We start from the raw sequence: 18,638 nt of genomic DNA, 5'->3' as shown, positions 1-18,638 counted from the left end.
TATATATATATATATATATATATATATATACACACACACACACACACACACACATATATATATATATAATATATATATATATATATTATATATATATATATATATATACGTCCGTATATATTCACATATACACTTCAATATACATACACACGTGCACACCATCTAAAATGATTTCAAATTACCCATGATGCTATCGTGAAGAATGGCAGAAGCAAAAGTAACTAAACATGTAATGGGTGTTAGCAGCAGCAGTTGTTGTTGTCGTAAGAATATGATTATATAAAACATGTGAATAGATGGAGAAATAAATAAAAGGTAAGATGCCAACATGTTTTGAAAAGAATTGTTGATATATATATATTGAGTAGGAGTAATCTTTCAAATGTTATGTTGGTCGCTTAGAACTGCTTAAAATTTCAGTCATTGAAATGACGGCGAAACCTTTTTCTATATTTCTTCCACGTCTGCATAGAAACATCTACCTTCATAACAACATAAATAGATACCTTCAATTATATTATTGAATCACGTGTAATATTTATTCAAAAATACAGCCTTGAAAGAAGAAAAAGTTAGAGGTAAAACTGTGCTAAAGATGCCACGTTTTCATGAAGCCAATTATTTTTTAATGCAGAACAATACGAATAGTGATACGAACGGAATATTTTGAACTGTTCAATCTAAAATCTTTCCACCTACATACGCCCACGCAGGCCATCGTATTTATGATAAGAAATTGATTTAGAAACGTTGAAGCAAGTATTTATATTTAAACTCTGTGCAGATACGAGATGTCGAGAAATTTAAGCGAATCTTCAACCAGTAAATTATGTTTATAGATACTGTGTATCCTTTCAAAAAGCGAGGGTTTTTGGATAGAACGAGTTGTGAAGTAATTGGATAGAGACTAGGTTGTTTCGGCAGAAAGTTAGAGGAAATATGCTGGCGTGCTTAGAAAATGGGAAATAATTAAAGATTAGGGTAAATATCGATAACACTCCACCCGCACGTAAACTGATAGACTGTTAATTATTAAAGTTAAATATACATGCTGGGGTTTCGACTGGCAGTTCAATTGAAATACAGATCGATACTATAGATAAATCCATAGATCTGAATGAACGATGATTGTAGAGATAGTTCATTAGTTAAATCAATAATAGGATGCGATGTAGAGAGATAAGGGATACGGAGATTTAAACACGTTGATGGATTGAAATATTCACGAGGTTATGTTGATGCTGTTTGTATATAAAACAGCTCGGAATATCTGATTTGTGGGATGCGTATCTGTCTGTAGATGCGTGGATAAGGGTCTCGTACTTAGGGAATTGAGTAATGGAATCAGGGGAAAATGAACGCAATATGCTTAAAAGGAATAAATTGTGTACGAAAGGGAGACGAGGGAAAATGACTGAGGAAAAGAGAGAAGCAGTGTAAAGAGAAAGAAAAGGAGTTAGGTAAGCGGGGGTGGGGGTGGGGGCTGGGTGGGTTAAACATTTTTAGGTGTGTATGGAAACGATAATAACTCTTCAAAATAAACATGTAACATGTATTCTCATAATGTTTTTCCCTCCGCCCAAAATATGTATCTTTTAATTCTATCTCCTCCTCTTCTTACCGGGCGGGATGTATTCCTCATGGCAACGCTAATGGTGATTGTAGCCGCGATTAAACGGGTTCTCAGTCGGAAGTTTACCAGTGATAAAGCAACTGAAATACTGTTAGCCCCCACACCCTTGATGACGATGGTTGTGGTGGCGTGTTGGGATTATATTCTAATGGTTACCTGTGGAAGAAATATAACTTAGGAAGAAGTGATTATAGTTGCTGTGGTGGTTGTTGTTGCTGCTGCTGCTTGATATGCACTTGGTGATGTGGAATAAATATGTATATATGTTGCATTAATCGGTTGAGATGCTTGCTGCGCCTCCCTCTCAAATATTTTCATCATATCCCACCCCATAGAGCTTAAAATATGTTGTATGAGAGCCAGGAAAAGATTAACCAACATTATCACTGGAAAAAAAAACATGAATTGCGAAAACGCAACGGTCGCCGACGTGATGATGATGATGATGATGGTGATAATAATAATTATAATAGCAGTTTTAAAATTTGGCAGAATGCGAGCAAGTTTGTAGGAGGGTTTAAATCGATTAAATCGATCCCTGTGCCCCTACTGGTACTTACTTTATCGACTACAAAATGATAAAGGGTAAAGTTGGCCTCGTTGGATTTTGAACTCAGAACGTAGCGGCAGACGAAATACCTATTTCTTTTACTACCCACAAGACGCTAAACACACAGAGAGGACAAACAAGGACAGACAAACGGATTAAATCGATTATATCGACCCCCCAGTGCGTAACTGGTACTTATTTAATCAACCCAGGAAGGATGAAAGGCAAAGTTACCTCAGCGGATTTGAACTCAGAAGGTAACGGCAGACGAAATAGCGCTAAGCACTTTTTATAGCCTTAAAATATATTTATCCCTCACCCCACGTAACACAACTAAATTTTCCTACCCTAATAACTTTGAACAGAGTTTTTTCAACTCTATAGAGAAACAGTTCACACATTTGTCGTCTCTCAATGGTCTTGAACTAAATTTATCTGGATGTTTAAAGCCTTGACAATTTTGCCGGGCTCTTTATGGTCTTCTATCGGCGTAACTCCTTTTTAGAGTTCTGCAGAGGGGCTAGGAAGATTAATGCAATTTTTTTCTTTTACTAACGTAGAGCAATGAATCTATGGATCTTAGCATTAATGTCGAAGATACGTGAATACTTTGCCCTTTGCCTGATATAATCAAATGGAACCCCGTGGAGACGTGGAATTGGTATAATCGCCTTTGTTGCTAATTTTGTTGTAACATCGTTTGCTTAGATACAAGGACTGAAAAGATCAAAACGAGGAAAATATATTTATTATCTGATATTTATATCTCTGTGAAAGACACTGGAGACAGCAGAGTGGCAGATTGGAGTATGCAGTTTTCTGCTGTTGGCGGTTCAATAATTATCGTTTATTTGGTCTCTGTTTATGTATAATTCGTGTTAATAACTCAGCATTCCGGAAACTTCCACCTGCCGAATGGGATTTCCTTTTAGGGCTGAATTGACAATAGCAAATGAGATTTAGCTGTGGGGTTCAACATATAAATAAAAACTGAGACATAATAACAGGAAACAACACGTTATTATCTATTATATATATTTATATATATATATATATTATATATATATATATATATATACACACACACACATATATACGCGCGCGCGCGCGCACACACACACACACACACATATATATATATATATATATATATATATATATATATATATATAGCTATGAGCTATCAACTCACTTTTATCTTTTATTCAAAATAGACAGTCTTTTAGTCTTAGATTTAATAGTCGATAAGTACATGAATGAATTACAATCCTTTCCAACACTATGACACCAATAGGCTTCATGCCATTCTTCGAAGTGTAGTCTATTCTTAGCTACAATAGCGACAAGATGAATTTCTTCCATCTTCTGGCTCAGTTAATATATTTGAGAAAAATTATATTTATATGTCCGACTGGTAAAAATTCTATTTATTCGTGGAGCTGAAGATCTGAAGATGGCACTGCATTTAATTTGATGTAATGATTGCATTGTTCAATTAAATTGAAGCCGCTTGAAACGGTCGTACTGTACCACTACTTGATAACCTGTTGCTTTTATTTTGCTTACACACACACACACACACACACACACACACACACAAACATCGCTTAGGCATTGCGTGACTAGTAACCTGGTGTAGAACTCTGTATATTTATGCCTCAGAACGAAGCCTTAGTCAAGTGTAGAGGAGTAATGAGAAAGAGAAATGAGAAAGGAATAAATGATTATCTTATGAACTTCATTAGCTTACAGCTGTTTCTGGACTCATAGTTGAGTGCCTGAATTACATCGTATAATTTCGTCGGAGCCTCGATTATGAATTGCAATTTATTAATAAACTGCACTTCATATTCTAGGCTCTGATGGAGCTATAAGATGTTACTCAAGCACTCAACTATGAGTACACTGTACCTATAGCAGAAACAGCTGTAACCTAATGAAATTCATAAGATAATCGTCTATTCCTTTATAATCTCATTTTCTTATATACACAGAGGTTAAATCAGGAATAAAAACAACAGGAAAAAGGAGCATCACGTACCCTGTAAATATATTTGATTGACGCCAAGTGAACGATTTAATTGGGAAAATGAGTGTGACGTTTCGAGCATGGCTCTTTGTCGGAGGGAGGAAAACTTCAAAGAGAAGGGAAAAGGAAGAAGAGTCCGAGGAAAGTATTTCAGCCGATTTTAGCTAACGGTTTTTCACACTAGTTTTGGGAAAACTCAATAATGACACTCACCAGGAAGGCTGGTGAGAGTTAAAACTGCCTAAAAATCGAGAACAAAGCAAGCAACAGTACGCATGTGGATAATCAAAGCCAATGTGAAAATATGTAAAAATCATTTATTTAAACAGATTTACAAACTGTTTATTAAAACAACTAATAAATTTTTAAAAGTAAAGTTTTCGTGTTATGACGTGTTTCGTGTTAAATTGTATGTCTTGGAATTAATTACCGACGTAAGTTGAGGTAAGCAGATACATGGTAAATGGGATACAATAGTAGGGAATAACGTATAAATAACTGTTTTATTTTTATTTTCTTCACAAGAATCTTTCGTTTAATTGAATTAGAATTAGGCTGTCGGGGGAGTTTTAAAGTCATTAGGCAAGATTTGGGTAGATTTTATCTATTAAAGAAAACAAGTAGTTGTTTACATTATTTACATTTGATGGGTATCTGTCCCCATCTTGTTTGTTGTTAAAACAACGTTTCGGCTGATGTACCATCCAGCCTCCTTCAGGTGTCTTGGGGAAATCTCGAACTGGGTCTCATTCCTAAGGTATTTTTCGATGTTGTTGTTGTTGAGGTCACTGACTGGAATCGAACTCAGAATCTTGGGGTTAGTAGCACACTCTCTTAACCACTGCGCCATATGCCTGTAGTGGTTAAGATCGCGGGCTGCGAACCCCAAGATTCCGAGTTCGATTCCAGGCAGTGACCTGAATAATAATGATAATCACAATAATAACATCAAAAAATACCTTAGGAATGAGAACCCAGGTTCAAAATTTCGCCAAGACACCTGATGACGGCTGGAGGGTATATCAGCTAACACGTTGTGTTAACAACAAACAAGATGAGGACAAATATCCGTCAAATGTAAATAATACCTCATCTCTTAAATATAGAACTGTAAAACAAGTATTGTTGAACAGAAAAACGTGTATCGTTTATTCCACAGTAAACACCGAAATAAAATTAATAAATGGCAATATTTTGGTAGAGATCAATGAAGTTGATACTAAGGAAAAGAACAGCAAGGATTAGATTTTTCTTTTTCTTTCGTTCGAGAGTCTATCACTGAAAATGGCATTTCAGTGCAAGACATTTTCCATGCTGTATCATGTGAAGATCGCAGATTTTCTAGAATTGCTGACTGTTGATTACCGGTACAAATTCAGTCTGACTTTGATACCGAACCTATCTCAACTTAGTTCACCAGGTTATTGCAGATATCACGGCTAATGCCATACTGGGGCATTGTCATATCTGATATTAGATATTCTTTAATTTTTCATTTTTCTTATGCTAGTCTTCTGTGTTCAATTATGAGTTGGTCAAAACTTTCCTCTTCTTTTCAACAGATTCTGCGTTTGCCCAATGACCGACTTTTCTTAATCTTTATTTCCATCGAATTTCTTGTTGCTATTGTATTAAGCGTTGGGCGGGCAGAACCACTAGATTTGCGTATTATTAGTTACGCATTTAATTAGGAATAAAAGAAAATCCCAGTCAAATACTGATTCTGATAAAATCTCTTCTCGATGTCGTTGGCCTTTTGTCTAAATTAAAAACGTTTGGAGATGGAAGACATATAGTAACGTTATAACGCAGCGGTTTGGCAGAATAGTTAAAATGTTGGAAAAAATGCTTTGCGATAGGTCTTCTGGCTCTATATATTCTAAGTTCAAACCCCACTGAAACCAAATTTGATTCTGTCATTAGGTCGATGAAATAAAGTACCAGTCACATAATGGACTCGGTGTTATCGACTAACATCCTCCCTCTAAATTGCTGGACCTCTGCCAAAAATTGAAAGATTTATCATTAAAATTGAGAGAGCAGTTCATGCCATCAAAGTGACACTGAGGTAAAATATACAAAGCCCAGTATATCCATCATGGCTACCCGTCTGATAAGGATGCACCAGGTACATGCATCAAAACCACATGTGCGCCACATGGTGATCCTATGTCAAGAGAAACAGTGCATGACCTTGCAGGTGGGGCCCAATTAGAATTTTCTTCTCGTCGAGTTGCTCATCCCGCTCAAAAGGTTCCTGAATAAGTTTTGTTTAAGGATGATGAAGAAGCCACCCATGCTTTCAGAGGTGAATTCAAACCCCAAAGAATCCCTCTCAACACATGGCTATGATGCTCCCCAACTACTTGTGCTCGTGATCAGAGATGCACATATCGTCAGCCAGTAAGGGACATGCTCAACAGGTTATGGTCAAACAACTGACAAGTAAATCTGTGGAATTACTTGTCAGTTGTTTGACCATAATCTGTTGAGCATGTCCCTTACTGGCAGAATATTTGCTGTAGCCCATATTTTATACCAAGACGAAAAATTGTACATGATAACACTTCCAATCAGTTAAGATCAAAAGCCATGAGAGCCACTGCCTGGTACTGCATCAGGGCATTTATTATTATTATTATCATCATCATCATTATTATTATTATTGTTATTATTATTATTATTATTATTATTATAACAACTCCGGTTTTTTTTTTGGAACTCCTAGAATCTTGCATGATTAGCGGGCTTGCTAGCTGCGGCCAGCGTCACCGTGCTATTTGTTCTCATCAACCACCCAATACTTTCCTGATGGTTCTGGCCAGAAGTACCAGTTGAATACTGGGGACTCGGCTATCGACTTATCCCACCCCCGAACTTGCTGGTCTTGTGCCAAAATTTAAAAAGATCATCGTCATCATCATCATCAGTATTATTTCTGCGGATATCAAATCGAAGATTCCGCCAAATAAAAACAAGATTAATTAGCATTCATTGTTTTGCAATCAACACAAAAGATACGTAATTCCTCAATAAAACTAAAATGAAAACTGAATAGGAAATAAAAATGGAAGATTCGGGAACGATCGCTCCAATAATCAGCAACCATTATTATCGATTCCTTAAAATACTCCACACCGATTTTATTGAAACACTTAACAATCAGGCAAGAGAGAAATTTGTTTGCGCTTTTCTTTTAGAGCAAACACTGTAACAAATCTACGCTGATGCTCTATTCACATTGCCACGAACAACAACAACAACAACACACATGCACACACACACACACACACACACACACACACACACACACACACACACATATACACACACACAGCCACAATGACTTTCTGTGTGTGAGCTTAGTGGCTGGATACTTCCGTAATATTTGACAAACGATTTCAGAAATAGAAAGCTTATTCATTCACACTGTTATATTTAGATTGCAAAGAAATATATGAAAAATAAAAATCTCGTTTCTCAAACAGGAAACAAAATCACCAGAATTCCCACACATATAAATATATACCCACATATACACTGCCAGCCATAAACACGAGCATACACACAAGCGCACGCATGCAAATGCAAATATTCGCACAAATATTCGCTCACGCTCAGACACTCGCATTCATTCGTCCGTTTGTTAAATACACAAGTCTTGGATGTCTCCTTGAATTCCTCTCCTTTACTTTGTGCGCTTGTGCCCTTGTCTCCTTTCCTACCAGTTTCCACACTGAAATTCTTGGGCACCTGATTAAAGACGCTTTCAATATAATCAGCGTTTTCCCTTCTAAAAGAAAGCAGAATTTAAACCAAGGACGGATGAGCGATACAGATACTCAAGAGACCCTCTTTTACTCTCTTGCCAGTCAGGACTATTATTTTAGCTTTGACTATTGACACCGAAACCATGAAAGTTATCTACGGCAGTATGCAAAGTAATTATGCTGACAGTCGCAACAAATAGTACAAGACATTCAATTTGGCTGCTTTAAAGAAATTGTAGAGAAGATCTATACGTACCCCTCTCTCTCGCTATCGATCTATCTAGATAAGTTATGTATGATATATATATATATATATATATATATATATATATATATATATATATATATATATATATATATAAAATATATGTGCGTGTATGTATGGTAAAAGTTTCAGTATGATTGAAGGGCGGAGAGAGGTTTGTGTTAAAGTGCTGTGTAACAAAATTTGCGTTTGTATCGTTGTAAAATTGAATTCGTATAAAAGGGGAGGAAGGCGTGTCAATGCAGAATATTTTCTATAAAACCAAAATGACAGTAATTTAATTTTCAAATGTACCAAACACAAATGCGTTTCTTCGATGACAATTTCAAAATAAAGCAGAAAACAAGAGCAGGGATAAAATGATTTTCAATTCGTTTGGGTTGCGATGCAGCAACACTTGTTGAAAGAAAACTGGGGAATTATACCAATTTGGTAAAAAGGAAACGTGTACAGTTGTAGTTTTTAAATATCATCAGAAGCAACTACAAATCTTTTGGAATGCGTTGAATTGCATTAATACCAATGGGCGGAGGATTACTTCCAACTTGGACATTAATGATAGAACAGAAGTACTTGATTATAGGCACATGGGGTTTCGAAGACCCTTAAGCTCCTATTTTTTGTAATCTTTCTATAAAACTTCTAATTCCAATTAAATCATTCAGTTTTACTATCAGAACGAATTTTAGAAATGAAATCTCGAATGCAGAAGGGCTGTGAAAACAGATTAAAGGATTGGATAAAATGCCCTTATAGATGGGAAAAAGTGGCCAGCGAGTCACTGCTTGGAGTCAAACTTTGTATCTCTCCGTATCCGCTCGCTGGCCGCTTTCTTCCGTCTACAAGGGCATTTCACCTGATCCTCATATCTGTTTTCACGACTATTCTTCTGCTTTCGAGATTTCCTTCATTTCTTAAACTCAAACATAATCGGTGCGTCAATGTTTGCTTACAAAATTGTTATCAGTAAGAATATTTAAATAAGATCCTAAGACGGCAAGCTGGCAGAATCGTTAGCAGGCCGGGCGAAATGCTTAGCAGTAGTTCGTCTGCCGCTACGTTCTGAGTTCAAATTCCGCCGAGGTCGACTTCATCTTTTCGGGGTCGATTAAATAAGTACCAGTTACGAACTGAGGTCGTTGTAATCGACTTAATCCGTTTGTCTGTCCTTGTTTGTCCCTTTTGTGTTTAGCCCCATGTGGGTAATAAAGAAACAAATAGTTCATCTGTTTTTACGGTCTGAGTTCAAATTTCGCCGAGGTCGACTTTGCCTTTCATCGTTTCGGGGTCGATAAATTAATTAAGTACTGGTTGCGTACTGCGGTCGATCTAATCGACTGGCCTCCTCCCCCAAAATTTCGGGCCTTGTGCCGAGAGTAGAAAAGAATATTTTAACAAATGATTAACTCATGAAACAATCCACATGCTTACTATTTTGAAATCTCACGAGACGCTGTCTCCTGGGGCTAAATTACAGCAACATTCGTCCTAAACCAGGACTGCCATTTTATGTTGCCAAACAATCTTTACTACAAACCACATGCTGTTATAAAATTACTTCTAATCTATTCTTAATAAATCAAATTCTAAATTCCTACTGTTCGACATTAAAGACTTATTTCTCTATCATTGAAGATTCACATATTAAATAACCGAAACGTTGTCCTGTCCACGTTGAAACCGAAATCCATATAATTATAGAAGCTAATAAAACCAGCCTTTTCGAATCAGATAATCTATTAATACACCTTTTTGGTGTTAGTATTATCACCAACAGCGAAGGCGCATGGCTCAGTGGTTAGAGCGTCGAGCTTACAATTGTGAGGTTGTGAGTTCGATTCACGGATCGGGCTGCGTGCAGTGTTCTTGAGCAAGACACTTTAATTCACGTTGCTCCAGTTCACTCATCTGTAGAAATGAGTTGCGACGTCACTGGTACCAAGTTGTATCGGCCCCTTTGCCTTTCCCGTGGTTAACAGCTGTGGAGTGTGGAGAGCGGACGTTGGTATGCATGGGTGACTGCTGGTTTTCCATAAATACAACCCTAGGTTGTGCCTTCGCCGGTAAGGCGACATTCTGCCCAGATTTGTACCCCGGCGGGCAACCTCTTGGGTGCACCCATGGCCACTCGTGACCGACGAAGGCGAGTTTATTATCACCAACAAGCGACTGATATTTCAGACGAGATATTGAATCTGATGGTTTAACGAGTGTCATGTCTTTCCTATGGAGGATTCGATGGAGGTAGTGGACCGATTTCCAGAAGAAGTCGAATTCTCATAAATTCCTATCCTTTCTCTACGAACACTCCCTATGCTGTTCTTACCAGTCCAAATATACTTGATGCACGTTGGAACTGGGTAACAAGCTACTCACTGCGTTTTGTCACGAAAATAAATCCCGTTTGTTGTCAAATGGTGTGTATACACCTAGATCAGCATGCAGCGCCACCTACCCGGACTGTGAGATGCTAGCATTTTGGAGTAGTTATCTCCTCTTCGCTCACAAATACTAGGCAGGTGGCGCTACGAGCTGAAGATAAGCACCCGAACGTCTCATCACCACTGTCAACAAATACAACGTGTTAAATGTACAACTTCAACACGATTCCCTAATCTCAGTTCAAACATTTCTATTAGCAGAGAAAATGTAAAGTAGAACCGGTATCTCTGTGTGTTTATCTTCGTTTAATAAATGATGAAGTAGATTATTTATAGACACAACTAGTTTGAATTGACTACAACGACAGTCTTTTGTAATGTTCTATTTATACTGTTGACCTGTACAACCACACTCTTGCCTGAAAGCATTCATTTTAGCAAATGCTGTATTACATCTAGAAATTATAGTTTACCTTAATTTTGTTGGCTTCGTAGCTAAATGAAGAGAGAGAGAGAGAGAGAGAGAGAGAGAGAGAGAGAGAAGAGAGAGAGAGAGACGGGAGAAATGGAAGTGACAGAGAAATAAAGAGTGGGAAGATAATCGATAAATATCGAAAATAGCGAAATAAAAACGCATGAGTAATTGAAAAAAAAAAGAGAAAAAAAGATTGACAATAATTACTGTTACAACGTATAGTTTAGGCACACACAAACACCTGTGTGTGTGTGTGGGGGGGGGGGAAAGAGTGAGAGAAAATGGAAGAGACGGAGAGAGAAATCTTATTTAAGTATCAACAATACAAAGTACATGTATTTATGCATGTATATGCAGAAATATGCACAAACACAGGCAACAGATATACATAGGCACCGACTATGAAAAGCTGTTGTGTGTTTAAGAACCTTGCTTCACGTATGTTTGTGTCAACCACGCGCCATTTTGGTTCAGGTTTCTTACTAAAGTCTCAGTTTATCCTATTCCTGGTGACTATTGATATACTCTGTGGAGGTATAAGGCGGCGAGGAGCTGGCAGAAACGTTAGTATGACGGGCGAAATGCTTAGCAGTATTTCGTCTGCCGTTACGTTCTGAGTTCAAATTCCGCCGAGGTCGACTTTGCCTTTCATTCTTCCGGGGTCGATAAATTATGTACCAGTTACGCACTGGGGTCGATATAATCGACTTAATCCGTTTGTCTGTCCTTGTTTGTCCCCTCTGTGTTTAGCCCCTTGTGGGTAGTAAAGAAACATATGCTCTATGGAGGTATCTGGCTGCCTGTTTATAATATTATCGCAGTAGATAATGTGTTAGTTTCTGTTTTCTTTCATCGTGTATAGTTTCACTTTCATTTCTTTCAATCGCATTTTAAGCTTCTTATGTAATTTCACGGTCGTTGACTCATAGGAGCTCTTCCGATCTTTGGTGGATTATGTTTTATTTTTATCCCGCAGGAATTTCACAACCCACCCTACTCACCAGGAAGGCCTGGTGGTGTTGGTGGTTTAGTGGCCGCCGACGTGCTGATCCAGCAAGTGTTACTCAGTTTCATGTTATCAGTAGCACTCAAGAGCGCCCCGACCACACACACACACACACACGTGTGTGTGTGTTTTTCCTTGTGTGTTAGTAATATTTTTGATATGAAGTATTGTTTTCTGTTTTGCCTTCACTAAAAATGGCTTCGAGACTTAGAGACAAAACCGTCTAAAAATATGTGAATGAACTCAGTTTCTGAGAAAAAAGCTGCAAAAATAAACAAAACAATATTGCTGCAAGACACGCGCTTTCGAAGGAAAAAAATCCATAACACTTTTTTCTATGCAACATTGCCATAGAATCACTGTGAAAAATTCTTGTTACATTTGATATCAACAACAGCAGCAACAATAACAAACTCTCAAATATATTTTTCCAAGCAAAAATATGCAAAATAGTTTTAATAACAGTAGCAGTTGTTTTATTGATGTTGCTTGTTACAGGCGGGTTTTGCTCTTGGAGCAGATCCAATCTGAGAAGGAGGCATGGCAGCTAAGAAAATGCGGTGGAAAAAGTGGAGAAATATTCAGTGTGGCTTAAAAATTAAAGGAGGCCCTACTAATGCCTAGGATGACCTGATTTCCATCTTTCGTAGCACAATTTAGCGCAGTGTCAGTTTATCAAAAGGCAGAATAAATTGAGCCCCCGGGGCGAATTGATCCATCGAAATCGATGGACCAAAAAAGAACAAAGCTCATTGTCAGAGCTATTTGCAGTGATATGGATTCTTACCGTGTGGTCACCTTTGTAAGAAAACCTTGCTAGGCGATGGCTGCAGGAGGAACTAAAACTATGTATGCGGAAGTGGTCAAGATGGACATCTTGATAAATGGAGACAAGACTCCCCCTACACGGGGTGACATGAGGATTATAAGTGTGTCATGAAGCAATGCAGGCCTAAAATCAAAAACTTGATGCTCTAGAATGTAACAAATAACGATGATGTATTACACGAAGCGCAACTTTTACGAAGATATTGAATATCAGAACAATGGCCTTGCACAAAAACAAAAGACACTGGATATATTTTTGTCCTGAAGGATGCAAAAAATGCCCTTGGGTGTAACAATGATCCAAGTACGATGAGTAGCTGATGGGTTAAACTCTATGGTTTTTCATGTCAGCGCATCAGACGGTTATCTCTTTTCTCTCTTTTTACTTGTTTCAGTCATTTTGACTGCGGCCATGCTGGTGCACCTCCTTTAATCGAGCAACTCGACCCCGAGACTTATTCTTCGTAAGCCTAGTACTTATTCTATCGGTCTCTTTTGCCGAACCGCTAAGTAACGGGGACGTAAACACACCAGCATCGGTTGTCAAGCAATGCTAGGGGGACAAACACAGACACACAAACATACACGCACATACATATATATATACATATATACGACGGGCTTCTTTCAGTTTCCGTCTACCAAATCCACTCACAAGGCTTTGGTCGGCCCGAGGCTATAGTAGAAGACACTTGCCCAAGGTGTCACGCAGCGGGACTGAACCTGGAACCATGTGGTAGGTATGCAAGCTACTTATCACACAGCCACTCTTGCGGGGTTATATTTCTTTTGGAAGAATAAAGTTTTCAAATTCATCTTTATCAATGTTTCCAAGCTGTTCCAGAGATATCTTCCACATGTAGAATGGTCTTCAGGTCCTGCGCTATGATGGCAATTTGATGGCAGAGAGTTAATGTTCCGCGTCATCGTCTCGAAGCTGTGACGTGTATATGACGTATGTGAACTGTAGCTGTGTGTTGCTATATCAAGTAAGCAACTCGAGGCTAAAACTAATACACAACTTGTATACGTCATTGCTGCAATTCCGATGACAAAGAACTCATGTACAACAACGGTCAAACTCTGGCAGGTGAGTCTTAATAAACGTAAGCAGCCCATTATAAAAGAGGCAGTGTAAGGTCATCTCAATTCCACATCTTGAAGGCGAGCTTGAGATTGCTTGAAAGTAAAGATTAATTTAGGAGCTTTATCGTTCCAAACGAACTACAAGACCACACACATTATATATATATATATTATATATATATATATATATATATATTATATATATATATATATATTATATATATATATAATGTGTGTGTGTGTGTGTGTTGTATAACCTGTGTGATCCTACCCCGTCGCTTTGATATGAATTTGCTTTGTCCATTTCAGCACGCTTTTGTAATTTCTCTGTACACCTTTGTTATGATGTTCATTAAAAGGCCAACGCTGCAATAAATTATCATTAGCATTAAGTGTCGTCGTCGTCGTCATAGTAGTAGTAGTAGTAGTAGCAGCAGCAGCGGCAGAATTGCCCGTCGCCCTGTGGATGTTTAATTTTCTTCACTCAGACCAAGACTTATTTCAAGCACTTCTAAAAATATTCTTGTGTTTTTTCTTTGGAAAATAACGATTTTAGCTAGGCCTTAATATCTGCTCCCAAGAATCGAGTGTAGGCAATAAAGTTTGTCTTTACAAATTTAAAATATTATTGTCACTTGTTAACAGTTCACATCAAAATATCCAACAGGCAAACATGATACGCCGCTCAAACAAGAAAACAAAAAGAAACAAGCTAAAATCTTGCAGCAATGCATAAAGAGTATTGCATCACAGAACTAACACTTGCAGCAAAACTATAATTAAAATGATTTAAATAATATAAAATGAGCATTAAAAGGAAAAATACATTATTTCGAATAATTTAAGGAATATCTTGGACGACACCAGTTATAACAGCAGTAAAAACGAAACAAACAGTTGAAATAATGATGGTAGCCGAGGTATTTAAGCATCCAATGTTACGAGGTACGTTCAAAAAGTACCGGACTTTATTCTTTCCGCCAAAACTAATACAACACTCTTCCTGCGCATGCAAGGAAGTCTTCACGCCGGCAGAGTGCGCCACTTATCGGCTGTTAAGCCCAGAGTACAGACGTGTATTGCACATTCATCGGATTTTCACCAAAGATGAGCGAACGCATGGAACAGAGATATTGCATCAAGTTTTGCCAAATGCTTGGTGATATTCAAGCTCAAAGCATCCACTGCCTTTGGCATTCATGCCGTGGCCACCTCAAATCAAGGAGTGGTACAACCACTTCAAACATGGCCGCACCTCATTGGAGGGCGATGCATGCTCAGGCCAGGCCATCCACAAGCCGAAGCGAGGAACTAATTAAGAAGGTTCGGTGAATAGTCGTGTAACAATTCACGAAATTAGTCCCAAAGTGGGAATAATCACATTCCATTTTAACGGTATATCTGTGCTGCGGGGATTGTCGGCGGAAAAATAAAGCCGTGATTTTTTTCAACGCACCACATAATCCAAGTGTTCCCGGTCAAGAACAACACACCACTTGTTCGACAGGTTTTCCCACTCTCCCAAATGGGCACCGTGCGATTTCTGGCTCTTCCTTAAACTGAAAACCACATTGAAGGTGAAGCAATTTGAGTGGCACGAGGAAATTATGAGAAAAGCAACGACGGAGCTCCATAACATTCCAGAGAAGGAGTCCCAGAGTTGTTACCAGCTGTCGTTGAACCGCTGGAAGAAATGTGGGAACACCCAAGGAAAATATTTTGAAGGTGATTAACTAGAATTATTTCTTTTTATGCCCAAAGTTCGGATAATTTTTGAACGTACACCGTACGTACGTCATTCAAACATTAGAAGTTTGAACGCTGATTTTTCCTTTGAGTTCATATAATCAGCTTCGTCCAGTTCTGAGTATTTGTATGATTTCGATATCTTTTCATATTTCAATGTTTCCAGTTTTAGTTAATTTGCCTCTTAAATCTAATCAAGTATTCCTTGCTGAATTTATGAACAATTAAAAATAATTTCCCCTTGTAAATATAAAGAGGAAATGGTTGACAATTTGTCCATAGCATCTATAACTTGTGGCAGTTTCATTCAACAGAGATTTTAATGGCTTGAGAGTTAGGTAAAATAGTTGTTGAATATTTAGAATCTATGGAACATTCTTTTTCTAATGGAATGTTAATGTATGGAAGTGAAGTATGGTCTATAACATTACAAATGAAAGCACTTCGAGAACTGTGAAATGAGGTTCTTAAGGAGAATATTGAGGAGAGCATGGACAAAGTGTCTAATGAAGTAGTGATGACCTAGATTTCGGTAAATAAGAAACTGCTTCGTGAGTTAAGGGTCAAGTAACTAAAATTTCTTAATTAATGGAAGCGGGCTTGGAGAATTTAGTGATGATTGGAAATATTGAATGGACAAGAAGCTGAGGAAGGAGAAGAATGATATGGATGTCAAGATTGATGAATTGGTTGGAAGAAAGAGGCATCAAAACATCAGGAAGTGGAACTGTTACAGAAAAATAAAAGACCAGAGAATTGTGACAGGACATGATCGCTTGTATTCTATATTTTGGACATGGCACTTAAAAGATAGGGATGATATCAAGTACTTTTTGATACTTTGTAGTGCTATTGTTGTCTTCCATTTTGATATGTCATGGCTGACGTGTCTCGTTAATAGGGAATCTAGAGTATTTTCACCATCCATATGCGTGAAATTCTCTCAAAATAAAATACTTTTCTGCTGTCAACCCAGGCTCTGCTAAAATTCATTTTATTTTCATGGTCTTCTCTAAAAACAAGATCCACAAATGGCTTCTGTTTATAACCATGCATGTTTTCCCAGCAGAATCTCTTCTCTTCTCGTAATCTATAATATTTCTCTCTAGGTGAGTAACCAGTCTGTTGTAGACAATTAATGTAAGAGTTGTGTATGTTGTGGGTAAATATGTGAGAAGACTATAATTTGATTAGGTGTCGTGTATTTTTTTTTTATTTTTCCACTTCAGCTGTCAGTTCTGATTAATTTATTATGGATCGTTCTGATTAATTTATTATGTAGCTGCTACGACATAACGGGTTGTGATCACGTGCCGAAGACACAAATTTAGATCTTTATCAAACCTCGGCTTTATAGAAATTAAACTCTTCGGTGTTCTAGTTGGTTGCAGTGGTCAGTGTATTGAGAAGTTCCTTGTCATCTATGGTTCGCTATCCATGCAGTTTTTCTCTTCCTTTTTGGACCATTATATTTTTGTAGCATGGTGATTGCTTGAAGTCTATTTCCATTCTTAGCATGTCTTAATTTTCATTGGTTGTTTCACTGACCTCCATTCTTGTGTTTCTATTGTCGATGTATCTGATAGAAGCACTTCATTATCACAGCAGGAGAGATCGAGATTTTTATTTTTCGTATTCCATGTTTTGCAGTTAGGATTTCTTTAAGATTTTCTTTGGTTTCCAGACAGTGTTTCTTATCGATGCTGTACATTTTTGTTATTTCTGCCGATGTCTTCTCTTTTCCTCAGTATTCTGTATAACACTTTCTTTCCATTTGACGAGTTTGGGGGCTGTTTGTTTGAGGATCAAACTCTATTTGGATCAAACCCGATTTCCTTGGATACTAAATACAGCGACGGAATAAATCGAGTTATTCAATCTGTCGATATTTGCTGAAACTCGTTGCTGTGCTCTGATGTTTTCGCAGGGAACTTTGTATTTATTTATTCTTTTACAGAACAGTTTATTCGTTTTGTAGTTTATGTAGATATTGACATTGATCCTTGTTCATTGATTTTGTTCACCTATTTTCTTTACTCAATGCAAACTCGAATATGTTTTTATTCTGTTTGTTGATAGGTGTGGTGCTCCAGCTATATGTTTATACATCTGTTGTGGCTGTGTGTTCTCTTGAATGAGTGGGTGGTATAATGGTTTCCATAAGTTTTTTTGTTGTAATATTACTTCTCTTTCTCTTTGAAAGCTTTACTTCTTTGTTTCGTTCTTGTGTTCTATAGTTCCGTAGTATTTTTATTTTGTTGCTATCATGCAATTAGTGAGATCGGAACATATTTGTCAATTCTCCGGGAAAGGCCAACACTGAACCCAAGAAATCTCCTCTCGTTTTCTATGAAATCTACTATTTGAACCCCTCTCTTCCTCGCATACCTCTGCATCAGATGCTTTTATTACACGTAAAGAAAGAACTAGGAACTGTAGTGATTGATGTGGGATCTATGATAAGAATGGTTATAAGAGGCGAAGGAGGGCCAAGTGTGTAGGAAATGACTGAGTGAAGGTGAGTCAGTGAATAACAAAAGTGTCCAAGCATATGCACCGTTAATTAAAGCAAGCATACATTGCATACGTGCATACACGCATATATCTGCTAATTAATGACAAGAGAATAGAAATTACGTAATCGTCTACATTAACTTACAACTGTTTCTGCCATGAGAATCAATACACCGAGAGCTGTGTGCTCGTGCAACATCAAACAGGTTCTTCGGAGCCACTATTATGAAGTGTGTTCTTATTTCGAAAGGCATTTAAATCTGTATATATAAAATTCAACGAAACATGATTGTTTCAGAGTTACAATAAAATGTTCCTATTGTCTCCCTATTAGAATAAGTCTCCAGGTTGCAAT

At 37.6% G+C, this 18,638-nt stretch overlaps 1 protein-coding gene across 1 annotated transcript in view; it reads left to right on the top strand.

Moving 5' to 3' along the window:
• LOC115209815 (neuroglobin) overlaps positions 1-18,638 on the top strand; it is a 148,712-nt gene that overhangs the window by 20,062 nt on the left and 110,012 nt on the right. The gene's annotated exons all lie outside the window — the stretch shown is intronic.

This window comes from Octopus sinensis, linkage group LG3 (assembly GCF_006345805.1).
Source record: "Octopus sinensis linkage group LG3, ASM634580v1, whole genome shotgun sequence".
Taxonomy (NCBI): Eukaryota; Metazoa; Mollusca; class Cephalopoda; order Octopoda; family Octopodidae; genus Octopus; species Octopus sinensis.
This window is presented reverse-complemented; position numbering and strand designations above follow the sequence as displayed.